This window comes from Phycodurus eques, chromosome 12 (genome assembly GCF_024500275.1).
Source record: "Phycodurus eques isolate BA_2022a chromosome 12, UOR_Pequ_1.1, whole genome shotgun sequence".
NCBI lineage: Eukaryota > Metazoa > Chordata > Actinopteri > Syngnathiformes > Syngnathidae > Phycodurus > Phycodurus eques.
The window spans coordinates 20,892,655-20,907,086 of record NC_084536.1 but is presented as its reverse complement, the minus strand read 5'-3'; the positions used below and the strand labels follow the sequence as shown (position 1 = coordinate 20,907,086).

At 44.8% G+C, this 14,432-nt stretch overlaps 1 protein-coding gene across 4 annotated transcripts in view; it reads right to left on the bottom strand.

Annotated features, from left to right (window-relative positions):
* igf2bp2a (insulin-like growth factor 2 mRNA binding protein 2a) overlaps positions 1-14,432 on the bottom strand; it is a 49,784-nt gene that overhangs the window by 26,760 nt on the left and 8,592 nt on the right. The window contains exon 1 of one of the 4 annotated variants that reach the window (XM_061692235.1): positions 2,829-2,913. The exons of the other annotated variants lie outside the window; for them this stretch is intronic. The gene's annotated coding sequence lies outside the window, so the exon portion shown is untranslated. Of the gene's footprint in view, positions 1-2,828; positions 2,914-14,432 lie in introns of those variants that run through there. 4 annotated transcript variants of the gene reach the window in all.

Genomic DNA, 14,432 nt, shown 5'->3' with positions numbered 1-14,432 from the left:
TTGGCGATGCGATCCCCGGCTACAGAAGCTGGCTCTAGGGACGTGGAATGTCACCTCTCTGGCAGGGAAGGAGCCCGAGCTGGTGTGTGAGATCGCGAAGTTCCGCTTAGATATAGTCGGACTCGCCTCCACGCACAGCTTGGGCTCTGGTACCAGTCCTCTCGAGAGGGGTTGGACTCTCTTCCACTTTGGAGTTGCCCACGGTGAGAGGCGCCGACCAGGTGTGGGTATACTTATTGGTCCCCGGTTCGGTGCCTGTACGTTGGGGTTCACCCCGGTGGACGAGAGGGTAGCCTCCCTCCGCCTTCGGGTGGGGAGACGGGTCCTGACTGTTGTTTGTGCCTATGCACCAAAGAGCAGTTCAGAGTACCCACCCTTTTTGGAGTCCTTGGAGGGGGTGCTGGAGAGCGCTCCCGCTGGGGACTCCATCGTTCTGCTGGGGGACTTCAATGCTCACGTGGGCAATGAGTGAGACCTGGAAGGGCGTGATTTTTGGCCTGTGGGACTCCTGAGGCAGCTGATGGGTACTGGCTGGCCAAGCCGAATGCAGCGTTGGTGGTCGCTGAAGCAAAAACTCTGGCATGGGAGGAGTTCGGTGAGGCCATGGAGAAAGACTTCCGGACGGCTTCGAGGAAATTTTGGTCCACCATCCGGCATCTCAGGAGGGGGCGCTGCTGACCTCGACTCGGGACGTTGTGAGCCGGTGGGGAGAATACTTCGGAGACCTCCTCAATTCCACCGACATGCCTTCCCATGAGGGAGCAGAGTCTGGCTTCTCTGAGGCGGGCTCTCCTATCTCAGGGGTTGAGGTCACCGAGGTGGTTAAAAAGCTCCTCGGTGGCAAGACCCCGGGGGTGGATGAGATTCGCCCGGAGTTCCTCAAGGCTCTGGATGTTGTAGGGCTGTCCTTGTTAACACACCTCTGCAACATCGCGTGGACATCGGGGACAGTGCCTCTGGATTGGCAGACTGGGGTGGTGGTCCCCCTTTTTAAGAAGGGGGACCGGAGGGTGTGTTCCAACTACAGGGGGATAGCACTCCTCAGCCTCCCTGGTAAGGTCTAGTCAGGGATGCTGGAGAGGAGGATCCGTCGGGAGGTTGAATCTCAGATTCAAGAGGAGCAGTGTGGTTTTCGTCCTGGCCGTGGAACAGTGGACCAGCTCTACACCCTTGGCAGGGTCCTCGAGCCAAGGCTGCCCTTTGTCACCGATTCTGTTCATAACTTATATGGACAGAATTTCTAGGTGCAGCCGAGGCGTAGAGGGGTTCCGGTTTGGTGGCCTCAGTATTGCATCTCTGCTTTTTGTAGATGATGTGGTTTTGTTGGCTTCATCAAGCCGTGACCTCCAACTCTCACTGGAGCAGTTCGCAGCTGAGTGTGAAGCGGCTGGGATGAGAATCAGCACCTCCGAATCTGAGACCATGGTCCTCAGTCGGAAAACGGTGGTGTGCCCTCTCCAGGTCGGGGATGAGATCCTGCTCCAAGTGGAGGAGTTCAAGTATCTTGGGGTCTTGTTCACGAGTGAGGGAAGAATGGAACGGGAGATCGACAGCCGGATCGGTGCAGCGTCTGCAGTGATGCGGACTTTATATCGGTTCGTTGTGGTAAAGAAGGAGCTAAGCCGAACGGCGAAGCTTTCGATTTACCGGTCGATCTATGGTCACGAGCTGTGGGTCGTGCCCGAAAGAACAAGATCCCGGATACAAGCGGCCGAAATGAGTTTCCTCCGCAGGGTGTCCGGGCTCTCCCTTAGAGATAGGATGAGAAGCTCGGTCATCCGGGGGGATCTCAGAGTAGAGCCGTTGCTTCTCCACATCGAGAGGAGCCAGATGAGGTCACTGGGGCATCTGATTCAGATGCCTCCCGGACGCCTCCCCGGTGAGGTGTTCCGGGCACGTCCCACCGGGAGGAGACCCTGGGGACGACCCAGGACACGCCGGAGCGACTACATCCTTCGGCTGGCCTGGGAACATCTCGGGATCCCCCCGGAAGAGCTGGATGAAGTGGCTGGGGCGAGGGAAGTCTGGGCGTCCCTGCTAAAGCTACTGCCCCCGCGACCCGACCTCGGATAAGCGGTGAAAAATGGATGGAAAGAAAAAAGTATGATTTTTCTTTGGCTTTTTGTGGCAACTATGACCCCTTCCACCATACAATGTCCTTTTTTTTCTCATGCATTCCAGTAAACAAATGGATGAAAACAATTGCAGTGTCGCTGTTCTACGTACTGGTGAAGTTGGTGAATTATACTTTACCATGCCAACACAAAAAATGAGAAGGTAACAATTAGAATTAGAACCAACTCTGACAAAGGAAACTAGTACATTCCTCTTTTTCCTGGTTTATCAGTAGAATATGGATAAAGCTTCAGGTCATGAAATGTAAATGTACCGCTTCGCTACGAAATGTGTTTTGCAGTACAGTAGTTTTAACAACAGAGGGTGCCGTTACTTGCAAAGGAATTTCTCTGCTTGAACGTTTTGGCTCAAATTGTCTGTGTGTGGGGTGACTGGGCGAGAGTTGTAGCCGATAGCACTCACTTCTCAAATAAAGATCACGTACCCATTCAATAATGTGTTTGAAGACACATTTTGCCTCGATTTACACTTAACAGCGGTTAACTTTCTTTTACACTTGGACGACAGTGATCGAAAGCGACATGCAACTTTCTCACGGCCTGTAACATCATTCCGCAAACTCACTTGAGTGTCCGTGACAAAGCACGGCATCAGCAGTGCGGCTGAGAGGCGAAGCGGCCGACCTCGCACGCAAGAGACCTGACACTGACATGCAATTGCCGCACGCCAACACCTCAGCACGGTGCGCTTACCCCACATGCGCTAGCAAAGAGCACCCATCTGGCTCTGCGGGACTCTCCCGACAGGTGGGCAGAGGCCGGCGCCGCCCGCTCGCCGCTCCTCACGGCCCGTCGCTGCTTTCCGCCTACGTGTGCGGCTTGTTCCTCAGGTCTCATCCTTTAATCTGCCCACCGTAAGCTATTATAGTGGCGGTGGAGGACTGAGGGTTGAGCCTGGCCGAACGCCTGCCTGTCATAGGCGCAAGGTCCCGGCGGGGATAACCTGGATCAATACCACACACACGCACACTCAACATGACGCAAACCCTCAGACTTCTGTGTGTGGCTATCCGCACGGAAGTATTTTTCCTATGCGGCAGCAGAATGGGTTTGAAAAAAAACAAAAACAATGCCAATGTGATTGAAGTGTAGACTTTCAGCTTTAATTTGAGAGGGTTCACAAAAATATGCCATTTACCATTTAGAAAATGATTTTGTGCAGAGGACTCTTCCATTTTCAAAGGCTCCAAATTATTTGGAGAGTGAGAGTCTCCATTCGAACGTTGCATTCATACACTGCCACAATAGGTTTGAAATAAATATCATGTCAATTAAAGCTGTAGAACTACTCTTGAATCAAGAGGTTTCACTAATATATAGCAATTACAGTTAAGGAATTATAGCCATTTAAAGCAGAATACCTCTATTGTAATAATTTGGTCACTTGTTCTTGTTAAACTACAATGTATGGTGCATGTATGGTGCTTGTGCAAAATGTGCGCACGTTGTTTAAGAAAATACTAAAAATACATAGACTGACTATTTCAGGGACTACACCTTAGGAACTCAAGCCACTGGAGATTTAACCTCAAATTTCCAGGAAAGTACATTTCTTCGAAATTTGAAAATGAATAAAAGCCAGGCAAATCAACTAATCATCTTGCAGCATTGCAGGTATTTAAGTACTTTCATTTTGTTCCCAAATACATTTTAAATGGTATTAGCTGTTGTGTTGTTTGATTTCATTTTTTTTTTTTTTTAAATCCAACACAGTAATTGTGGTTGCAAACTGCTGCCTTGATCTGAGACTCGCACTACTCATATCATCTGGTAGTGGTATTCTAAACGTCTGCTATTACAAATATGATAATGCTGTGATTTTTACTGGCGGCACGGTGGACGACTGGGGTTCAAATCCCGGCCCCGCCTGTGTGGAGTTTGCATGTTCTCCCCGTGCCTGCGTGGGTTTACTCCGGGCACTCCCGTTTCCTCCCACATCCCAAAAACATGCATGGTAGGTTAATTGAAGACTCTAAATTGCCCGTAGGTGTGAATGTGAGTGCGAATGGTTGTTTGCTTATGTGTGCCGTGCGATTGGTTGGCAACCAGTTCAGGGTGTGCCCCGCCTCCTGCCTGAAGATAGCTGGGATCCTTGTGAGGATGAGCGGCTCAGAAAGTGGATGGATGGATGTATTTTTACTGATGCTGAGGTATAAATCTAACAACTTGGTTACAATTGTGGTTGCAGTTTGCAGTGGTGAATTGCATCACACTGAGGTGTTGTACAGCACTCAATACATTTCTATGTGTACCTAATGAAGTGTCTTGCGAGGATAGAATACATACATGGAAAGAAAAGTGTCAAGTTGCGCAAGTCTCGCGTGGGTGTGTTTTACATCTGATTTTGGCGGCATGTCGAACGCGGCACCAGATACTGGGAATTGGCCCTGAGCTCGGTCTGGCAGGCTGACGGTGCAGTAGATGTAGTTTGATGGATCTTCCCATAAGAAAGTGATACTGGATCACATTACACACCGCAAGCCTGTGAGTGCATTGGGGGCTTACAATACGCAGCACTTGTGCAGGCTGTAACTGGTTGGATTGAAAGATTGTTTGACAAGTAGTGAACAAAGAAAGAAAGTGCCTCATTCCGTAAGCAGCCCTTAATTGTCCAATTGTACTTGTCACTTCAAGGACTGTATATGATGAATGAATGTGGATGAACTTGTTAATGAACTAGCACGCAGTCGAAAACACAACAATTGTCCTTTTTATGAATTTATTTTCGTGACTCCACAATCGTGTTTCATCAAACACAGACAAATATGAGCCCAATTTCTACCTTATTTCATCCACCCATTGGTAACGTTCTATCCCGCTTTTTAAGGATGAGCTGGAGCCTATCCCAGCTGACCTTGGGCGAGAGGCGGGGTACACCCTGGACTGGTCACCTACCAATCACAGGGCACTCATACACAAACAATTCACATTCACTCCTACGGACAATTTAGAGTCTTCAATTAACCCAAGCATTTTAGAATGTGGCAGGAGGCGGACTTATTTTTACACTTTTACATGCGTGACAGTTATGAATGTAATAGATGACTTAAAACATTGCCTATACAGTTAGTTTTATGGTGGCAACAGTTTGACCCCATGTAATCCTGTTGACAAAAAGTCAACTAATCAAATAGCGACGCGCCTGCAGGGTGCGACTTATCCCAAAAATACATCTTATGGTTTCACACTGTTTTACAAATAACGGATGACGATAAAGGCTGGCACGCTTTAAGGCACGGCCACCTTGACAATGACAGATGGCCGTGAATCAGCAGAAAAACGTACAAGCTTGTTGCATTTACGGATCAATACACAGCGTGTTTGCTCGGTGTGGGCGCGCACCAACATCTTTTGTCATCACGTTTGGCGGGGGTGTTCGCGTTCAACGTGTTACAAATGAGAGAACTCACGGGAAAACAAACTGGATTGACGAGTGTCGGGCTGAAAGGAACAATTTGGAAACCTGAAATGTCCGACTGGAGGAAGGAGTGCTTAATTCCACCCTAATAGAAAGAAAGTACAATTTAGTGCTTTTAGTACAATGCGATTGACTCGCCCGAGACTAAATCAATCTTTGATTTCACCTTTCGCGTTGGTGTAGTGCACACGTTTGTCGCCGTGCTTGAACGCCAGAATTCTATCACGTATTTATGGTGTTGTCAGTTGTTAATTTAATCTGGATTTGCACACGCATTTGTATTGGCTCGTTGAATTTGAATGGTTTTTCCGTTTTGGGTGAGAGACTGCGCAGGAATGTGAGGCCACTGAGGAATGTGGACGACAGGGACGGCGCAATAATTGATTGCTCCAAAGTGATGACAGGGATTACAAGCGGATTTAAGGAGCATTTGCAGCGGACCGCCCCCTCTTGTTCGACTTCTCAGTGGGCCTCGTGCGACGATTACGTTTCATTTCATAATGCGAGGTGACAGGGAATATAGTGTAGAGCTAAAACACATTTTAAAAAGTCTTTTTGGAGGGTCGGGGGGGGGTAACGATAACCAAGTCACGGTGACTCTGAGACTGTTTACTGGCAATAAAGTAATCAGAGGAAACAGGAAGCAAGCCATTTTGGTGTTATAGAGATTAGACTTCATACTTTCCATTTCTTTTTATATCGCGTTTTACTATGGAAACACTTGAAATGATTTTGAATTAAGATGTTTCTTATCTAATGAAGACTCACATTCGCTTATTGGCCTTCATACGTTTCATAAACGTCATACAGTAAGTTTAATTGCACATAACTGCCTTTTGGGTACACACGCTGGACTGGTCGGTCAATTGCAGGTACCCACAATAAAATGCACTGAATTTATTAAACGGTCATGCAGCTATATCCAATCAATATGTTGTTCCCAAGTTCCCTATTACATACTACAATCATGAGAAGGTTGTCGTCAGCCTTTTGTCCAGTCAGCTGGGAGAGGATCAAACCTCTGCTGTGACTCAGAACAGGATAAGTCAGTGGTTGTAAAACCTTGTAAACCAAGTACCACCTATAAAAAAAAGAATAATACTTTGCTCTCCAAGTACCACCATTCATGACCAACATTAAAGTACAGTAGCAGGCCAACGTGTTCAACAAAAAAGGAGACATCCCTAACAAGTAGATTTACCATCATTTTTTTGCGACTGTATCATTAAACAGTTTGAACATTAGCACAATGCGCATAAAATATTTATCAAGCCATTTTCTGCACTGCCTATCCTCAGTACATGCAAGTTAAATAGAATTGTTACCTAAATACATGTTTTGTTTTTTTTTAATTCTCAAAGATGAAAGGCAAATGTTTTGAAATGAAAAGGTAAATACAACTGAAGTGTACTGAGGCTGTGCTCCTTTCGTCTACCACTAGAGGGAGCCAATGTACCACTCGTAGTACTCGTACCACACTGAGAATCTCATGCATAAATGATATAGAAAATGGATGATAGCTATTACACACGACAATCAAAATTGAAGTTAATACAACAATGGTTTTGGCATGTGAAGAAACCGCATGTGAGCTAAAGGTGCGGGAAAACTTTCTATTTGTTCAGTCTTTTTTGTGTTACACATTGAGACCTTTCATACATGAATTCATACCCATGCCAGCATTTCCACAACTATTCCTGCTTTTCCACATTTTTCAATCCCCTTGTCAACATACCTGCTGTAATTCACTTGAGAGAAACTAAAGTATGCTTTTGTTCCCTACATTGCAGGAGCTTATTTATCTCAATAATACAACAATGTGTTCGCATTTTTTCAGTAAGTGATGGAGATTCACTTTTTACACAGCCAAACACTCACCTCATTATGTGCAACAAAACCAGCACATAATCGGGTTTAAAAAAAAAAAAAAAAAAAGAATCTTTGTAATAATCTTTGCTGCCTCTTTTTCCCCTTTTACCAACTTGAAAATGAATTTATCCTAGCGAATGAAATATTTTTTAGGGTTGCACACTCACACATTCTTCGGTGTCCAAGACAAATAACCACCAGGACAATAAAGCACCAATTTATCTCTTGTTTTAAAGGCAACAGAAGATGAGCAAAGAGCTGGGATTAGCCACATAGTAAGGACTTGTGACAACATGTGAAAGCCACATCCAAATTTATAGTTAAAATCACTTTAGGAGTGTCTGTAAATAATACAAACTACATGTGAATAGTTGCGGAAAGATAACACAAGGCTACTTCTATTTGTAAAAGACAAAACAATAAAAAAAAATTTTTTTTTTAAAAATACATAATTAAATGTTGGTATCGTAAAATGTATTGTACCAATTAAGAACCTTCAATACATGAAGGACAGCATCTTGCTCCTCCCCAAAACGCCGGGCCGCCGTGTTGTGTCACGTGACTCAAAAGTGGCTCAAGTGGCATTATCTCTGCCAGACTTTAATCCGCTGGCTAAAATGGCTCCAAATCCTTCTCTTTAAAATGAGGCAGGGGGCTTAAGTTGGAAGCGGACTGGACATTGCATGAGAGTGTGTAGAAATGTGTGTCGGTGTCAAGTGGGCGCCAGCAGGTGTTCGAGTGTGATGGTCCTTGGGCGAGGGGGATGCCCGACATACACTGGCCACAATATCAGGCACACCTATATAATAAAATCCAATAGAAGAATGCTTAATTTCCAATATTTACACGCTTGCGTTGCTTGTGTGAATACTTTTACAGAGTCAATATAAAGTGAGCATTATCATCTTTGTGAAGGCAGCTTTTTTTTTTTTTTTTTTTTTATATTGGATCTCAATAGATTGTGCAGGTGTACCTAATGTTGTTGCAGGTGTACGTACCTATGTTGTTCCATGCAGGTACTGTACAGTCAAAGAGATGGTTAAAAAAAGTGCTGAGGTGTTTCAGCACATTTGCACGCACCTGCACACTTGCGTCACAACAAATAAGCGCGCTTGCATCACAGTAACACGAATAATTGTTATATTTGTAGCCCCTGCCTGGGCTTTAAAAACTCCCAGTCCCCACAACAAACAAAGCTGCAAGCATTTACAGGCCCGTTTGCTCTCAACATCATTCTCCGGTCAACCTTTTTAAACAAGCAGGCTCAGTCTAAATAAAGGGTCTGACCTGAAAACTCACTCATTCTAGATGAAGGCGACAACAAGTTACTTTGTATGACACTGAAAATGCTTTGTGGGCACCGCTTGAAGAGTCAAGGTCTGCACACTATACAGGGTGTTCCCAAAAATGGATATCATTTCGTGGTCGAATAAAATAGCCCCCTCTTGCGTGAATTACCCAAAATTTCAGAGATGTGGAAAAAAGTTCAGTTTGTTCGTTTTGAATTTCTTTCCAGGGTGAATAATATCATTCACCAGCAGTGAAAAAGGCATTTTGTGAGTGAGAATATGCGTGAAGACAGTCAAGTGTGCCGCCTGCATTTGAGGAAATTCACAAAAAAACATTACAAAATGAATAAACATCAACTGGAAAGTATAGTTGCACATGCCATAATAAAATTCTACTTTTCAACAAAGCTTCGATTGTCGGCATTTTTATAATAATGTACAGTAACAGTATGTTTACATAATGTGCAGCCATCTTTTTTTTTTTACCCACCGCAATATTTGTTGTGCGACAGCTGTGACATCATTAACTGAGTGCCGTGTAAGTGCAGCCCTACATGGGGAGTAGGGAGCGAGTGAACGATTTCAGACACGGCCATAAATTGTTTAAAATTATTTTGAATTCTAATCAATTGTGGTGTTACTGTGTGTTTTTATCAAGTACAACATTGCGCAGTGCCAGTTTTCCTCATTGAAATACACCGATTTGTCTCGGGATTTCCCGATCGGATCACGTGAAAATCAGGCTCGATCACGCGATTTTCAGCTGACGAAGATCGGGTGAAAAAGATCGTTTTTATTCATTATCTGAGTTTTTACATGTCACAAAGTGACAAAATAATAGGAAGGTTCAAAGATCCTGCCATATGGAACAGTCATAGCTTCGTTTTATATTCAAAAATGTAAAATTTCACTATATTTTTAGCACCGGTATCAGTGTCTGAAAGTGACACGCATACTTTGTGTGTTTGTGTGTGCCTGTGTGCGTTCGTGACACTCACATACACAAACACAGTCTCTACCCTGCCTGAGTGTGCTTTAAACTATTTCATGACAACCCAGGCGAAGTTTGTTGTTGAACTAAACACGGTACAAAAAAGAATCACACACATCGTATATATACATAAATACAAGACACAAATGATCGTTTTTAGAAATGCCACTAAAGATGTGTTTAGTCTGCTGGCAATTTTGTTTGTGCTGACATTCTGTACGGCAGGTATTCCCCATGACGTAAGTGGTGACTTTCTAGGGTGAGAGTTGGAGGGGGGGAAACAAGAGACAGGTTAGGAAATCCCTCGCTTGACTCACGCATCAGTGGCTATTGGAAAGCAACAAGCAGGGCTGCGCGTTAAAACAAGATTCTCTTGTCGTGCGTCGCCTTCGCGACCATCTCTCTGACACGAGGAGGGTCATTTGAAGCTTATTCGTACTATATGCTCCAACATCGAGTGAACCGTGCCGCCTGGAGTCACATCTCAGACTTCTTGGCCAAAACAAAAAAACCAAAACCTCCAAAATCCTCCTAGCAATTACCCTTCTGAGATGAACTGCTCGCCTCCCGCTCAAGGAACGTCATCACAGAGATGTTAACAGCAACGACACGTACACACGCACGCCCACACGTGTGCATACAGGATGTGTGCTGCTGTTGAGGAACGCCAATAAAGAGTAAGCTGCTAAGAATACACCGCCTGTCTCTGTTACGCTATACGATAGGGGAGGCTCACATTCATCTTACAGTACATAGGATACAGTCGTACACTATTTACACCCACTCGTGCACAGCTGGCCTCATTCAGCTCTGCCACACTGTGCCAGGAAGCGGCAACTTTGTTGGAAGGCAGCTGGAGGAAGGGTGTTGGGGGTGTGCACAGCGTTGTATGCTGACACAAAACGTGCTCATGTGAGGAAGAAGAGGAGGAGGAGGAGGAGGAGGCGAATGCTGCAGTGGAAAGAGGGTGTGACGCTCCCCGGAGAAGGCAGGGAGGTGAATGGTATCATCAATGAAAATAAATCCGCCCGGTTAAAATCGTGGCAACGCTAGAACATATGCATGATTGATTCGCCACCAAATATTTACTGACACACTGGACGTGCATGTTCTGGTGCAAGAGCTTTCACCTACATTTCAGTGAGAGGAGTGTGTCTCTCTGGAAATATAGGGAACTCCATGCAAAGCACGCCATACACACGCGCTGTGAAGCGAGTGACCCGTTACCTAGCAACATCCCTTTTGGCACTGCGCTGGGCATCCCAGGGTTAAAAAAAAACAAAAACAAAAACAAAAAACCTGGCCATGATAGCGATTCACCTGTGATGCTAGAACAGCAGCTCAAGCACCCGCGGGAACCTGCCGGCGCAGGTGATTTGGCGAAATGAAAAAGAATGTATTCTGCGCCCTCGGGGTTATGACAGTAAAGTGCCACAATACAAGAGGTTTAACAAATGTTTGTGTTCACCCTCTGCTTGCGACCTTGACAGTCAAAGTCTCCTGTATTCTTCTATTTAAAGTCATCCTGGATACAGTCGGGTTTATTTGCCCTTCAAGGTACAGTACTGACATGCTAGGATGGGCATAATGTCAATTAATCCATTGAACGTACTGTTGAGTAAGACGCATGGTGGGCTAGTGGTTAGCATGTTTGCCTCACAGTTCTGAGGGTCAGGGTTTTGAATCTCTGTGGAGTTTGCATGTTAGGTTCACTGAACGCTCTGTATTGTCCAGATATCTGAATGTGAGCGTGAATGGTTGTTAGTATTGTATATACGTGCCCTGCCATTGGCTGGAAACCAAATGAATGGTGTCTTGAAGCAATTTAGGAAAAACGAGTGCACTACTGTAATCCGGTACTGTTGATTGTCTCAACTAAGATTGCTCTCTCAAGAAGTAGTAGTAGTACTATGGGAAGTAATAGGAATTGAATAAAGATAAATTGCAGTCCACTATGATATGATGGAAGTCGAGTAGAGCTCAATTAATCAAAGGTGACTTTGATATTTTTTTTTCAGCACAGTACAGTCGCCCCCAACCTTTTTTCCACCACTGACCAGTTTCACGTAAAGAGATATTTCGATATTTACTGACTTTCGGAGATCGGAATTGTTGAAATTAGTGAGGCTTACCGCTATTCTCATCCACCCCCAACTTATTTTTGCACTCTTGAACCCTCACGGATGTACGACGACCATGTCGCTTTTTTTGGCCGGACATTTCGATGGTCCACAGAGTGTTAATATCGTCAATGGTGTCTGTCGATCCGATGCTCCCCTTTTTGCCGACACGGGACTGATACCCGATCTCAAAGATCAGATGGGGACACCCCTACTTTAAAGTTCAGTGCGGAGTCGTAAAGTCAACTCGTCAGTTCAAACACTAATGGGAAGTTGAGATACATCCACGCAGACCTCCGCAACAGTACATTACATTTAGTGTTATTCTGTTCAGTACAACAGAGATTCAGAACATCGCAATACAAATGTGAAGTGATCAGGGAAGAAAAAAGAAAAAAATCAACCTCAAGCTAGCTTTGCTGTGCTCGCCAACTATAGACAAAAAAGTACAGCACCGTGGATAGGTTTGTTATTTTTGCAACGCTACAATGACCTTATCTAAAGAGCATGTCAACGTAGTCCTCTGTCAATGCCAATCTGCTAAAAAAAAAAAGTATTGCGGCTTGTTGCATGCAATAAACAAATAAAGCACGTCTACTATTTGTACTCTCTGGCAACTGGCTTCATAAGCAATCACATACAGCAGATTGAAAGAACAGGCCTCATATAAGGTCATTATTGCCACATATCGAATGACACTTCAGCAGGAAGCGCAGAACAGACAGCGGCCTAGGCCGAGTCTTGAATAACCTGTTCACTTTGGTGTAGGGATACATTGATATTTGATATTTTTTTATGGCCAAACACACAATCACAAAGGGAATTGAGAGATCGTTTTACCATGTCTGAAACAGGTTCCCGTGCAAAACTACAGTACTCACGGTTTCTGAAGGTGAGGATGGCTATTATTGATGTACAACTCAGCTTCTGTTGAACCCGTTACGCTGTACGGTCAGGTATGAGCTATTGAAGTAGAATTAAGACTAAAAGTACAAGAAATTGCATGGATACATACAAGGCCTCTGTCTATTCTTGGTTCTGCTTTTGTCACTTTCATACCTACTGATACAATATAGCATGCACAATAGAGTACATTATTCTGTTTATTAGTACGTGTGTAGTTGTCAATACACCGCTGATAGCATTGCTGTTTATTACATTGCCAACGGCTTAAATAGACCCTTTATACGTGTATGGATTTTCTTTTCTACCTACAATGTTGCTGACTGCCTCTTGAGGCTGTTCACCTTCATGTATGTACATGTATATGTATATGTACACACACACACATATATATATAGGGCTGTCACGATTAAAATGTACAGTTGCCACATACACTGCTACTACTCATTCTGCGGTGTCTCATTGCCTGATGTTATAAATACTGTACATACACGCACCACTACTCGAGGTCTACAGGCTGCATTCTAACTATATCGACAAAGCAAATCTGTCAGGTCTGCGCAAAAAGCGAGCTACAGGTTCCATACAGTGAATCGAACTGCTTTAGATGACGCACACTCGAGTCATAACAGCTGCTTTTGATACCCGTTTAATATGACGTATTACAGTTGAACAGTAGACAAAAGAATCCCGTTCTAAAGCTCACGAGGGATCTATCTAGCCAACCCTCTATCTATCTATCTATCTATCTATCTAGCCATCAATCTGTGTCTAATTAGAGGCTGGTTTAGCCATCTTGCCGCGGCCCACACAAGCCTTCCCAACAAGGGGAGGCAATGCTGCCCTCTATCAGCAGTGCTCAGGTCACCTCACGTAGGAGCAGACAGGGAAACGGACACGCAGCCGCACAAATATTCCCGACTCTGGCTCTGACACTGCCTCTTTCGGAAGTCCCTCCGTGTGTCCTCGTCTTCTCGCTCAGATAACAGAGGAGGCACAATGGCGGCCTTGTGGGGGTTAGTTTCAGCTTCGAGCCGGGCGAAACTGCGGCGGTCTTGTTCCCGCGCTGGGAGCGCATACATATGGAAAAGGACGAAAATGACGGCTCCGAGCAGGCGTTATGAATAAGAAAGGTCACAAAAGGGTTCGCTCGAGCTGTGACACACAATCGGACTCAGCACTTTTTTCCCTTGCTGCACTTGGAGAAACGAAATGAGCGCTGGTATTTTTACTTTGGCCGCTTGCTGGGATATGTATTCACTGTCAAATAAAATCAGCACTCTGACCGCTCCACAGCCAGCGGTCCCAACACGAGCCGGACCTGCATCTACAACCAGTCAGCACTCTCTGCTCCGCTGAGAAATGACAAAAGTCTTAATATGAAATCCATCCATGCTTTTTTCTACACCGCTTATTATGTTCTCAGTCTTGGTGGAAGCTGGAGTTGATCCCAGATGACTTGGGGACCATACACTGACAATGTTTTTATCTGAAGATGGGAAAAGCTACAATTTCGGCTTTTCATTTCCTATTGGAAACTGAAAAGGCAAATATTGAGAAACGGGTCTCAGAGTAAACATTTCCGAGTGAATTCCGTCTGTGAATATATTACTATTATTTTTTCCACGTAAATAATGAAAGCGATTGACTGTAAAAACGGAGAACATGCACGCGCCTGTTATGTGCTCACAACCCCACAACCAAAAC